Below are 13,834 nucleotides of genomic sequence, written 5' to 3' on the forward strand. Positions count from 1 at the left end.
CCTACTTACTTCATGTTGATAGTAATTGCTAGCTCCCTTAGGTTATTAGTAACCTTTGCGTTAGTCCTCGAGGTCCATGGTATTTCCTTCTTCCAAATACTATGAACCATTTATGGCAGAAGTTCTTTGAACCAAAAGATCACAACCAGAGCTCTTGATGAGTTCTCGATTCTATGTTGCGACTCTTCCAGTTTTACCTTTCCGCATGGGTTGTCCGGAAGAAATATGTTGAACTCGTTTGACATGCTAATCCATGCATCCACAACTCAGAAAATCATATGTTCCTTTGAGTTGTCCCCCTTTAGTTGTATTCCGATCCTTGTCTATCGATTGATAGTCAGGAGTGAATATGCATTCGTTTATCGATGCCTATTACTCTTGTGGTCCGACAAGCCATTCTATTCCAGAATGACTAGGAGAAACAAACTCCAGTATCTCATCCATTTCCAGGATTGGGTCAAAGTATTTATGCTCCGCAGATCAAATTGCTAATCTAGCTTTTGTTCTGCTCTACCTTGTAGTATTACCATCTTTATATTAAGATTATTCATGGGAATTGCACACCCTTCTATGAACTCTTGATACAGTGATATTTCTCACCCTCATTATTCATTTCTCGGCTCCCGTGTTGTTGCAACCGGAACGCCGACAAGTGAATCGTGATGTGTGAAATCTATACTCCTAGCAACCCTGTTGCTTGGTAGTTAATGGACAATAATTTCATTCTTAGCGTGTTGGTTTTTGAATCATCATTCTAAGATAGATTGTGCTACCTAGTCCTTATCCTCGGTGCACTCTTCTATCAATGAGTTAGGATTGTGTCAATCCCTCTCTCTCTGATCATATAGTCTTGCCCTGAAAAGCAAGATTGTTCTCGAGCTTAGTAACGTATCGGTGGTTCGTGATTTTCCGAATATCTTCTCGGAAGTATGACCAGGTTCCACCTGACCGCTATGTTGAGTTCGTGATCATGTTGGTTTTCTTCCAAACCACCCATTCTCCAAGATTCTGTGTTGGATACCCCGAGCTAGTTGGTTAAGCTAAACAACAACTTGGAGATTTGGAAGATGGAAGCTTGTCTGACTTAGTTCGTCACTAAGGGATATCCTTGAGTGTGTGTGTGTGTTGAAGAAAGATGATATCTTCATCGACTGATCCCCGTGATCAGTTGTTGGATCTATTATCTTGTCAAAACTTTGATTTGAGTATGGGCTATCATCAAATCAAATCAGAACCAACGATATTCGTAGTGTTGTCTTACTCGTGGTTGACCCCTTGAGCATACACCATTATATCTTTGAGTCTGACCAATGCTATCATCTTGTTCACATGATTGTGGAATTCCATTGTATGGGATCCTAGATGAGTTGTTGTTGAGCCCATCGACAACATCCTTATCTTTTCCATGATTTTGTTGAATCTTAAGCTAGTGTTGGAAACTTTTATAAGCATTATCTTCATGTCTCGTGCATGAAGCATATGCTCGAATGAAAGAAGTGACTTCCTCTAATTCGTGTGCATTTGGTGCAAGTTGCCGCCATGAATCCAAGAAAGTCAATGTTGCCTCCTCTAGAACCATCTCAAGTCAGTCATGCTTGTACGAAGTATGCTATGGTTTGATAGGCTCACTACCTCCATTCTATATGTGTCCCTAGGACACCAAGCCACTGATTGAATTGTTCAAGGAAAAGGAGTTGATGTGCGAATACTAGTTCATGCACAAGACTTCGATATCCTTGTTGATGGTTCCCCACCGGAACTCGGTAGTGTTTTATTGTAAGACTACAATGTGATCATGTTTGTCTGGGACAGCGTGTTCACACGTGTGTAGCAGAACCAGCTCATGTTTTGGAGCTTGCTATCGTAGTTCATTTCCTGAGAATCTCGCAACGTCATCTCGTCGATTTGTGTTGCAAACTTTCATTTTTCTTCCTAGACTCGATGAGTCTGGATTATTCTGACACCAACCAGATCTGAATCTCAGGCAACTATGATGGTTGGAATGTTCCCAAGAGCTATAATATTGGTCTCTTGTAACCCGGTAAAGTGGATGTTGTGGCCAACACACCCAACCGGAAGACCCAATGTTGTAGTATCTTGATTGAGGAAGTTAGCCACCTTCCCATGAGGATTTCGTAGGATTTACCTCCATAGTTATTCCTTATGGATTTTGTGTTTCTGAAGTCCGACCTTTTACTTGATGTTCTAGATATCAAACCATATCAATGAATGGGTTACGCTAGCACATCAAGGAGAACATTAGAAGCGGAGTGCTAAATGTCTCTCGGTCGATCATCCAGATTTTGTTTCCTTGGCCTCGCTAAGGTGAAATCTGAGAAGGTTATCTTTCTTTGCATCTGCATCGTCCATCGCTGTTCATCATGGTAGAACGTTGTGTTGCCAGGATCCTTCACACAGATGTTGGTAAAACCTTGATGAATATGGGAATGCTCAAGTTCTTGAGAGCACGCGCAAGCAAAATCATCCCTTGTGTTGTCTTCAACAAGGTAGTCCACATCATCCATTCTAGTCCGAGGATGACATTCTACTGAACTCCTCCAAATGATCGATTGTGATTTGCCTTAAGCTGGTATAAAGAGTTTCAATGATCTAGGTATCAAAAGTAATTCTTTTTGCCACTTAAGGGAATAATTCTATGAGTCACCTTCCCTAAGGTGCCCCGTTATGGTATCATGGCAACTCAACTCCTCGCTACGTTGACAATCGTTTACCACCTTCTTAAGTGTGGAATTGTTGTGTACCTAGTGAACCCTCGTCATCTGTTCCACTCCATCCCTCTAGATGTGTGCTTCGTGTCTCAACTCGAGATATATGTCAATATCTCACCCCATGAGCTGATCCTGAGTTGTTCGGTCTTCGAGAAGATCGATTCTTCTAGAGTTTTCCTTTCCTCTTCTTGTCATGTTAGTTGGAGTTCTCAAAGGAAGACGTCGAGCCAAAGATGGTGATCGATTCAACATTCTTATGAAGTGCCACCTGGATCATGAAGATTATGTTAGTTTGCGTTCCGCCTTCATCCTACCCTACACTTGAATCTCGGGACGAGATTCTTGTTTAGTGGGGGCGAGTTGTCACATCCCTAGCTTCTGGTGCTGCCTAGTGTTTGCATCTTGCTTGCATCATGTTTATTTTTACAGAAAGTTGAAATGGGGGATGTTCAAACCCTAGCATCAAATGGAATTCAAATAAGTTCAACCTAAAAATATTTTCAGTGATCACAAAATGCCCTTAAAAAATGTTCATAATTTAGGGAAAAGGGGGAAAACCTTATCCTGTGATGATGCATATTTTTCATTGGCATTTTAGGTCTTTGAATTAACTGACTACTTATTTGAATTAGAGTTGTAAAATTCTATAAGTAATATTCTAGCTCCAATAATTTTGGAAAATATGGTGGGGCTCTGTAATAATCCTTTTTGCATCCTCAAAGTTTTTCCAGAATTTATAAAAAATAATTTGGTGTTTAACTAAATCAAAACAGAGGAAAACAAAATAGAAAACAGAAACAAGAGAGAGAGAGAGAAGTGCTTACCTGTGCAACCCACCAGAGCCGGCCCAACTCTTGTGCTGGTCCAGCACTGTGCGGCCCAGCCCACCGCAGCCGCCACCGTCTTCAACCTCCTGCCAGTAGGCAGGAGGGTGTGTGCCCGACGCGCGCGCGCATGCGCCAGCCAACTCATGCTTGCCGCTTGCTCCTGGACGTCGCTAGGTGCGCCATGCGGACCCCAGCGCCTTCACGTTTGCTCCCCCCCTCTGTTCCTCCTCTCCCTCGCTCTCTCTCATCGTGCCCGAGCGCTGCCCTCGCCGCCGCACACCGTTGCCGCTCCCACCGCCACTGCCTCGGCTCTCCGACAAGCCCACTAGCTCCATGCTGCCGTCCTCGACCTCTATGACGACTCACGCAAGCCGGGATGCCCTGCAGAGCTGCCCTCGATGTCGTCCTCCTCGTCGGTGCCGCGGATCGCCGCCGTCAAATTCGTCACCGTTCGGCCTTCCCCGAGCTCGCCTTCCACCTCTACGGGATCCACGTGAGCTCACTGTCCGTTTCCCCCTCTCCGTTCCTTTGCTTGCGCACCGTAGCCTGCTACCTGTCGAACCCGCGAGCACCTCGCCGCCGTCCATGGCGCCACCATGACCAGAACCCGAGCCAGCTGCTCCCGCGCAGGTCACTGTGCTCCTGGTGACGCCAGGAGGCCGTAGAGGCCCTCCACAACCCCTGTCATGCCCTGCAGCCACATCCCGCCTGGAGCCGTGTTTCGGCCGACGCCCCAAGCTCCGCTCCGGCGAGCTCCAGCCGTCCCCGCTGCGCGTGCTCTCGGCCGCCCGTTTGGTCGCCGGAGACGCAAACCCGAGCCCCTCCGCCGTGTCTGGACTCGCCGGTGGCTAAACGCCGGCGACCGTAGACCCGTTGACCGGCGTGGGTTGACCCCACTGCCCGGTTTGACTCCCCCCCTCTCTCTCACTGACTTGCGGGCCCCGCTCGACTAATTAATCTAGTTTAGGTTTAAAACTTAATTAGTTTAACCTAGATTAGTGCTAATCAAACTAGGTTAGTTTGTTAGCCACTGACACACGGGACCCACTGGTCAGTTTGACCCGGGCTGCCCCGTTGACTCGCTTACCTCATGCTAACGTCAGGCTGATGTAGTAATCCCTTTTCTGGAATTAGTTTAATTCTATTTATTCAGAAAATCCATAAAAAGGCTTAAACTTCAAAAATTCATATAAAATCAACCGTAACTCCAAATGAAATAATTTATATATGAAAAATGATCAGAAAAATCCAATCTATCCATCTGTACCATTTTCATGCATGTTAGAACAACTATAGCTGCTGTTTAGCACAAATCATATAAACGGCATTTAAACCTTCACATATGGAGTTTGAATTTGAATCTTGGATTCAAACCAACTTCATTTAACCTGTTGTTAGTTGCATTAGCTCAAATCACAGCATATTGCCATGTCATGATCATGCATCATACTGTTGCATTGCATTGATTGTGTTCTTCCTTGTTTGCTGGTATTTGTCCCCTCTCGGTAGACGATGTTCCGATGTTGTGATCGTTGACACTGATGAAGACTCAATGTTATCTTCAGAAGTGTCAGGCAAGCAAAAACCCCTTGTTCATTCCGATACAATCCCACTCTCTCGCTCCTGCTCTCTTTTACTGTATTCGGACAACAACGACATATTTGTTACTTGCTGTGGTAGCTGAACCCCTTATCCTCTGCATGACCTGTCATTGCCACAGTAAATAGATGAAACCCACTAGCATGAGTAGGAGTTGTTTGAGCCCTGATGTGCCTACTCATTCATGCTTGTTTGTCATGCCTGCTATTGCTTAGAGTTGTGTCAGGTTTGACTCATCAGGGATGAATTGGAGGTGTGTGAACATGTCCTACGGTTGAGAGCTAAGTGTGTGAACACGATTTGGTAAAGGTAGCGGTGAGAGGCCATGTAGGAGTACAAGGTGGGTTGTCTCATTGAAGCCGTCCTTAGGAACTGAGTTATGTGTTTGTGATCCATGAACAATTACTACCACACATTGGGCTCCGGGCACTCCAAGCTCTCTCGACTTATTAATCAACTTGATCTCTGTCCAGGAGTTGCAACTAGTTTCTGGTGTTTGTAGGTAGTGTTAGTAGTCTACCAAGTGGCACCCGGTAGAGGTGGGCTTGGGACAGACTAGGCACCATGGCACGGTGTACCAAGTGTAGATCCACCCGTCGAGGTGGGCTTGGGAACCCTGCACACATCATTTGGGGTTGTGAGCGACACCCCGGCCGGATCTCCTTGCGGATGGAACCCGAATAGGCGATAAACCTGGATGAGAGACTTGTGTGGTTAGTCAGGTCGTCGCCGACACCCTCGCTGGGCTTCCACTTGAAGGTTGCCGAGTACATGTCGTGTAAACGGCGGTAAGTGGTGAGAGCGTGTGTGAAGAAGTACACCCCTGCAGGGTTAATATGATCTACTCGAATAGCCGTGTCCGCGGTAAAGGACTTCTGGGTTGCCTGTACAGTTCATAGACAAGTGAAAGTGGATACTCTAAAATACGCAAGATAAGTGTGAGTGCTATGGATGGCGTTCTCGTAGGGAGACGAGAGCGGATCCATAGTGGTGTATTGATATGGTGAATATGTGGACTCGTGTGCGCCACCTCAAAAGAGTTACTTGCAGTCGTAGTTTAGGATAGCCACCGAGTCAAGCTGGCTTGCTGCCGTTAAACCCCACCATCCCCTTGTTGATAATGATGCATATGTAGTAAGATCTGATGTAAGTCTTGCTGGGTAAATTTGTACTCACGTTCCTTAATTTATGTTTTTGCAGAGAGACTTCAGTCTCGCTAGTAGTACCGCGTGGACTTCGACGTTAAGCTTGTTATCTCAGCTACGATCTTGTGCCCTCGGCAGGATCTGGTAGATAGTCAGGCTTCTCAGCCTTTTTCTTTTCTAGATGTCTGTACTCAGACATGTTAAGCTTCCGCATGTGCTTTGACTTGTATGCTCTGATTGTTGGGTCATGAGACCCATGTTTGTAATATCTCGCTCCTCGGAGCCTACTGAATAAATACTTGAGTTGTACAGTCATGTTTTGATGCCATGTTGTATTTGCACATATCGAGCATATTGTGTGTATGTTATTGAAATGCTTGGTATGTGTGGGATCTGGCTATCTAGTTGTTTATCCATAGTAGCCTCTCTTACCAGGAAATGTCTCCTAGTGTTTCCGCTGAGCCATGGTAGCTTGCTACTGCTCCGGAACACTTAGGCTGGCCGGCATGTGTCCTTCTTCGTTCCTGTGTCTGTCCCCTCGGGGAAATGTCACGCGATGAATTCCGGAGTCCTGTTAGCCTGCTATAGCCAGGTTTACTGGAGTCCTGCTAGCCCAGTTGCTACAGCCCGGATTCACTCGCTGATGACCGATACGTTCGTTGTTGGGTCATGTATGCCTGTCCCTGTAAGTTAGTGCCACTCTGGGTTCACGACTAGCCGTGTCAGCCTGGGTTCTTTGTCATATGGATGCTAGCGGCACTATCATATACATGTCCCGGGCCAGGTAAGGTGGCACCCGTGGGAATACTGTGCGTGAGGCCGCAAAGGGATATGATGTGTTACATGCTAGATCGGTGTGACTTAGGATCAGGGTCCTGACACGGTGAGACCGATTTTGGTAATTAGCTAACCAGAGAGTTGGTCAGGAAAACTCGGTGGGACCGATTACTCAAACTCGGTGGGACCGATTTTGGTAATAAGTTAACCAGAGAGTTTGCATTGTAATCTCGGTAGTACCGATCGCTCAATCTCGGTGAGACCGATTTTGGTAATGAACATACACAAAGATATTACAATCCCATCTCGGTAAGACCGAGATCCCTATCGGTGAGACCAATTTGCCTAGGGTTTGTGGAAGTGGCTATGACATTTGAACTCGGTGGCGCCGGATAGAAAGAATCGGTGGGGCCGAGTTTGACTTTAGGTTTAGGACATATGTGTGGAAATGGGAAAGTAGTTGAGGGTTTTTGAGCATATCACTAAGCAATGTGGAGCAAGAAAGTCATTAAGCAACACCTCATCCCTTCTTGATTGTATTGGCTTTTCCTATAGACTCAATGTGATCTTGGATCACTAAAATGTAAAATGAAGAGTCTTGAGCTTGAAGCTTGAGCCAATCCTTTGTCCTTAGCATCTTGAAGGAATTCCCACATCTTTTAGTCCATGCCACTCCATTGTTGAACTCTTCTGAAACATAGTAGATAAAAGTGTTAGTCCAACAAAAGATATGTTGACATTAATTACCAAAACCACCCAGGGAGCACTTGTGCTTTCACCTAGTTCCTACCTGCTTGGTTCCAAGGACTAAACATGGACTAGAGGCTATTAAATGACATGCTAAAAGACCATGTTACCCCTAGTAATGAACTAATAGAGACAAGGTGCGATGCATGGCAGGGGCAAATGTTAGAAAAAGTCCCAAAAAGACTCCCTCGGGGTCTTCTTTCTTTAGTCCCAAATGCCCAATTTTAGTCCCTAAAAGTCCCTCCTGTTTGTTTTAGATGGGACTGACACGGAGTTTTTTTAGTCCCTACACCAAAATGTCCCTGTAAACAAACACCCTCTAATAATGCCGCTGGAAAATTGATGCAATGCCACAGTTAAAAGCAAATTACATGTTTAACAAATTTTATTGTTAATATAATCTCTATGTTAATATTAATCAATGCCACCGTTTGAGAAATGCTACTGTCTTGCTTTCTTTCCCATTTAGATAAGGTAGATGCTTCTTTTTGTTGGCTTCTGTGTCATCCACCGTTATTGACCACTAATTGTTTCCTTTGCACCTCTGTGTAAACAAGGTTATCTACTTCACCTTGTTGCCATTGTGACCTTTTGTTGCACTGCACAAAACACTTTTGTTTTAAGAGTGTTTTGTGCAGTTTAACCAAAATGTCACAATCACAACGTTGCTTGATTGCTTGATCTTAGTGGAATTGCACAAGAGGAGATCTTACTTCCTATCCATTAAGGCGAATTTGGTTCAGATCTTCTTCTTGTGAGTTGTTTGAATTCCACATCATGAGAGGTCAGTACTAGCCTTCTTTCACATGATTCTGTAGTGTGATTTCATATGTTGTGCTACTTGTATGATATTGTTGCTTGATTTTAGTGAACTGCACAAATGGAGACAAGACTTCCAATCTGTATGTGCACCATAATATCCCATTGAGGTAAGATAAGGATATTTCACAACTATTGGCCTATATTTTGCCACTTTCATCAGAAAATTAAGTTTAGTACTATACTTGTGCTCCTTAATTGATATGCCAAATCTTACGTTGCAGGCGAAGCTTGTCTGTTATTGAACCAAGTGATGAAGGGGAAGAACAAGCGGAAGAAAAACAAAAATCAACTCCCGGTGCTATAATGAAGCACTGGAACTGTGATGACACAAGTAATGATATAGTTTTGCATCTTAATTCATTGCTATGGCTGGAACGAGCAATTGTTTTGCCACTGATTTGATGCCACTCTTAATGTAATACGTAATTATCTCTACTTGTGCAAACAGGGATCTTCTTTGAAGATACCATATATTTTAGTGGAACTACACAAGAAGATGTTGGAAACATTAAACTAATCGAGGAGTATATAGAAAGCATGGCCACCATCGTAGATAGCAACAGATGGTTCCGGAGAAGTGCTTCACACTACAAAAAAAAGAAACATCCGTGACATTTTGGGCCGAACAAATTTTTTTTCTGTCATACATATGACACTTCTATGACGATAATTGTGACAAAACCCGATATCATCATAGATGTGGTGGGCTCCTACTTCTATGACAAAAAATCATGACAGAAAATGGGCTTTTCGTCCTGGGCAGGCCGGAGACGCAGCTGCATGACATTCTTTGGGCCGTCCATGATGGAAAAAACCATGGTAGAAGCGAGGGGTAGGAAAATTTCGGGGAGTTGCCAGTTACGGTGGGAGGTTGGGGGCCGAGCGATGCGCGTTTCTCTCGTACACATACGCGCGTGTGTGCGAGGCGTTGGCTCTAACTGAACCCGAGCGAGGCATTGGGCTCTAACTGAATCAGAGCGATTGCACTGCAGGATACGCATTACTGAACTTGAGCGATCGATCGATGGCTGTTAACTGAACCCGATCGAGCGATTCCTTCGCTACTGCTGCTAACTGAAGTCGATCAATTGGATGAACAGTGAGCGTTGCGGGGGGGGGGGGGGGGGGTTGGATGAACAGTGAGCGGTGGTGTTGACTTTGGATGAACAGGACCCCGTGGTGTGGAGGGCTGGATGAACAGTAGATGGTGGAGGGGTGCCCGTGGAGGGGTGGTTGAACAGGACCCCATGTTGTGGAGGGCTGGATGAACAGTAGACGGTGGAGGGGTGGTTGAACAGTAGCCGGTGGAGTAGCGCATGGTGGAGGCTGGATGAACAGGAGCCCATGGAGGCTGGAGGAGGTCAACGGTAGCCCGTGGAGGCTGGAGGAGGTCGACGGTGGAGATGAACAGTATCCCATGGACTCCGGTTTTGCGGTACGCCACACCCCTCCCGACGAACAGGACCCCCGTTTCGACCGTAGAGCTCCAACACAAGTCTGTTTCGTCCGTTTTGTGGTACGCCACACCCCTCCTGATCAACAGGACCCCTGTTTCGACCGTAGCGCTCCAACACAAGTCCGTTTCGTCCGTTTTGCGGTACGCCACACCCCTCTCGATCAACAGGACCCCCGTTTCGACCGTAGGAGGTCTGTTTCCTCCGTTTTGCGGTACTCCACACCCCTCCCGATCAACAGGACCCCGTTCCGAACGTAGGAGGTCCGTTTCCTCCGTTCTGCGGTACGCCAGGCCTTGTTTCCATCGCCTGTTCCGTCCAAGCCCTCCCGATGAACACGACCATGCATTCTGTTCTAACCCAGCCGGTTGGCTCCCCATGAACACGACGACGACGTTGTTTCTCCGTTCCGACCCAGCCATGTACACAAGCCCTGACCATACGTATGTGCGAGTAGGCGTTCGAGACCCCGCCTGTATGTACACAAACGTGGCCGTATTTTCTTTCTTGCACCCTGGCCGCTGTACGTACGTGTACATGCTACGTGCGTGCCTCTACTACGACACGTGTGCGCCTCTACATCGACCAATATGTACGTACACGTTCGCGACCAGGATGACAATGCTACGTACGCTTCGACCAGGTGGGTCCCGACTGTCAGGCACTTCCTTGCCTGTGAAGATGTAGCTGGTGGGTCCCAGCAGTCAGGGGGCGAATCGTTTTGTTTTTTTATTGCCCAGATGCACTTCCTTGTGTGCGAAGGTGTAGCTGGTAGGTCCCAGCAGTCAGGGGGGCGAATCATTTTTTTTCGGACGCACTTCCTTGCGTGCGAAGATGAAGCTGGTGGGTCCCAGTAGTCAGGGGGAAATGTTTTTTCCGTGAAATACAGTGGCCCGTCCGGTGGGTCCCAGCTGTCAGGTGGAGGAATCATTATTTTCCGCGTAATAAGGAGGCACCTCCTTGCTGCGGCCATGGACCCAGCTATTAGCCTCTTCACGTACAGTCCACGTCTGATGGAAGTCGTTCCTTGACCATGTTGACCAGGCCGCGCCGAGAGAACCACGGCGGTGGACGACGGCGAGGCCTAGGAAGGGGATGACGCGGAGCCGGAAAGACACGGCAGTGGAAGCCCGCGCAGAGAGGAGTACGAGGATTCACTGGTTCGGCTGCGGTGTGAGGCTGCCGTTGCCACAGGGGCTGGCCAGCGGTGGGAATAGTAGGGGGCGGTGAGGCCTCCGCGGCAGCACAACCGGCCACGGGAGGCAGGAGCATGCGGCACGACCGGCATTGCTTTGGGAGGCTGGAGCAAGAAGACCAGAGGTTGAAGAAGCACTACGGCCGTTGGATGGACATCGTACGGTCACTGGAGCTAGAATAGTTCATATTGACTAAGTTGACAAAGCCCTCCGTCTCCATCAACTTAGTTGGCCCACAAGTCATCCTCCCACTATGGTGGGTCCCAACTAGTAGGGGGGTGTTCATTTTTGTGTGCGTAATAAGGAGGCACTTCCTTGCATGCGAAGATATAGCTGGTGGGTCCGACATGTCAGCGGGGGGAACATTTTTTTCGCGAAATATAGATGCCCTTCCGGTGGGTCCCAGCTGTTAGGTGGAGGAATCATTATGTTGCGCGTACAGTCCATGGCCGATGGATGTCGTTCGTTGACCACGTTGACCAGGCCACGCCGAGAGCACCATGGTGGTGGACGACGGCGAGGCCTAGGAAGGGAACGACACGGAGCCGGGGAAGACTCGGCAATGGTTGCCCACGCGGTGGGGAGTACGAGGGTTTACTGGTCTGGATACCGTCGCCTAAAAATAATAGGAGGTGTGGGTGAGTAGAGGAATGGCCTGGACAACAATGAAGTAGGGTGGGGCGGTGCGGCCTGTGCGGCAGCACAGCCGGCCACGGGAGACGGGAGCAGGCAGTCCCACCGACGCTGGTTTGGGCGGCTGGAGCAAGAAGATCAGATATTGAAGAAGCAGCACGACCGTTGGATTAACAACCAACGGTCACTGCTGCTAGAATCATTTGTGGACTAAGTTGACAAAGCCAAAGTACACGTCAACCTAGTAGACCCACAAGTCAGCCTCCAAATCTGTCCCAAACAACATATAGGCCGAAATTTCTAGCCAGATTCAAATTAATTTTAAATCTAAATATACCTTAATTTAAATTCAATGAAATTTTATCCGCACAAAAACAATGAAATTTAAAATATCAAAATCCGAAAGAAAACAGTATTTTGGAACTAATTTCCTGTTTGGTGTATTTTTTCATTTTACAGCCCATTTATTATTACTTATAGCTCATTTCTTATTACTTATAGCCCATTTCTTATTGCTTACAGCGCATTTTCTAGGAAAAATGCATCCCTCCTCGTCTTGAAAGATTTCCGGCCCAGCAGGCCGTAGAAAAGCAAGTAGGCCTATGTTGGTTATTCTGCAAAAAACAAAATAGCTGGCTAGCCATTTTTAAGAAAGGAAAAAAACAAATTGGGCTGGTCATGTGCTAAACATATGAAATAAAAGCTTGGGCTAGATGGGCCACGGGTCCCGCACAACCCAGTTGATACCCTTCTCCGTCCCGAAAAAACAAAATTATTGCGCGCGCTGGTGGGTCCCTACTGTCATCCTCACCATGTACAATCATCTCCTTATTCCTCTCGGTTGTTGACCATGTTTACAACACCGGAGGTCGGCACCGCGGCGAGCAAACCAAGGCGGAGGACGATGGTGAGGCCTCGGACGGGAACGAACAGGAGCCGGGGAAGATCACAGCCAGCCGTGGGAGGAGGGAGCAAGTGGTCCAGCCGACACTGGTTTGGCTTTGGCGGCTCGAGGAAGAAGAGACTAAAGAAACGCGATATACGTTGAATGTCAATCCAACGGTCAAGGTTGGCACAATCGTTTGTTAACTAAGCGGACACCAAGTAGCATACTTTTTTATATATAGGAAGAAAATTGCGAGGAAAATGCGTTTGTCTGCCGTCCTCCTCACAGGGAACGTTCGCCACATAAGTGACAAGCACCCTTGGTTTTCAACCGAGAGGTCTTGGGTTCGAGTCCCAGGAACTCTCAATTTTGTCCTCCTTCCTTCCTCAAAAAAAAGGGAAAGAAAATCAAAGACTTGGGAAGGCGTACAGAACAAGCTAGTGTACCAGTAAAGAGACGTTGCCGAGTTTTAGAAAAAAGAAAGACGTGCTCCTGTAGCTGGTTCGAATCCAAACCTAGACTATGACTATATATGGTGCTATGCTACTCTGCAAGTAATGAAACTGACATATCCAACATTCGCTTCTCCTCTTCTCTAATTACTCTGCCTAGCATCAGAAGCTCTAGCTGCAGCAACCATGTCCGTTGGCTGCTCGTCCACCTGCTCTTCAGCAGGCAACAACCAGATATGCGCCAAGTCGCCACCCGTACCATCGCCTGTGGGTCTCATCACACCCCCGCCGACACGCGCACCGCAGCCGATTGCTCATCGCAACCCGCTGCCGTTGGTGTGGTGCCACTGCTGCAAATCACACAGAGTCATCCGTCGCGTCTCAACCACAATCCGCAACCCTGGACGAGTCTTCTACAAATGCCCAAATCATGGGGTATTAATATGTTTAAGTGTTGTTCTGCTGCTTCCAATTGCTAATTTTTTTAATAGTTTGGTTGATGATCTTCCAATTTGATTTGCGTAGAAAAGGGAAGATTCGTGTGATTTGTATTTCTGGGAAGTTGTT

Source organism: Triticum aestivum, chromosome 4B (genome assembly GCF_018294505.1).
Source record: "Triticum aestivum cultivar Chinese Spring chromosome 4B, IWGSC CS RefSeq v2.1, whole genome shotgun sequence".
In the NCBI taxonomy this organism is placed as follows: domain Eukaryota; kingdom Viridiplantae; phylum Streptophyta; class Magnoliopsida; order Poales; family Poaceae; genus Triticum; species Triticum aestivum.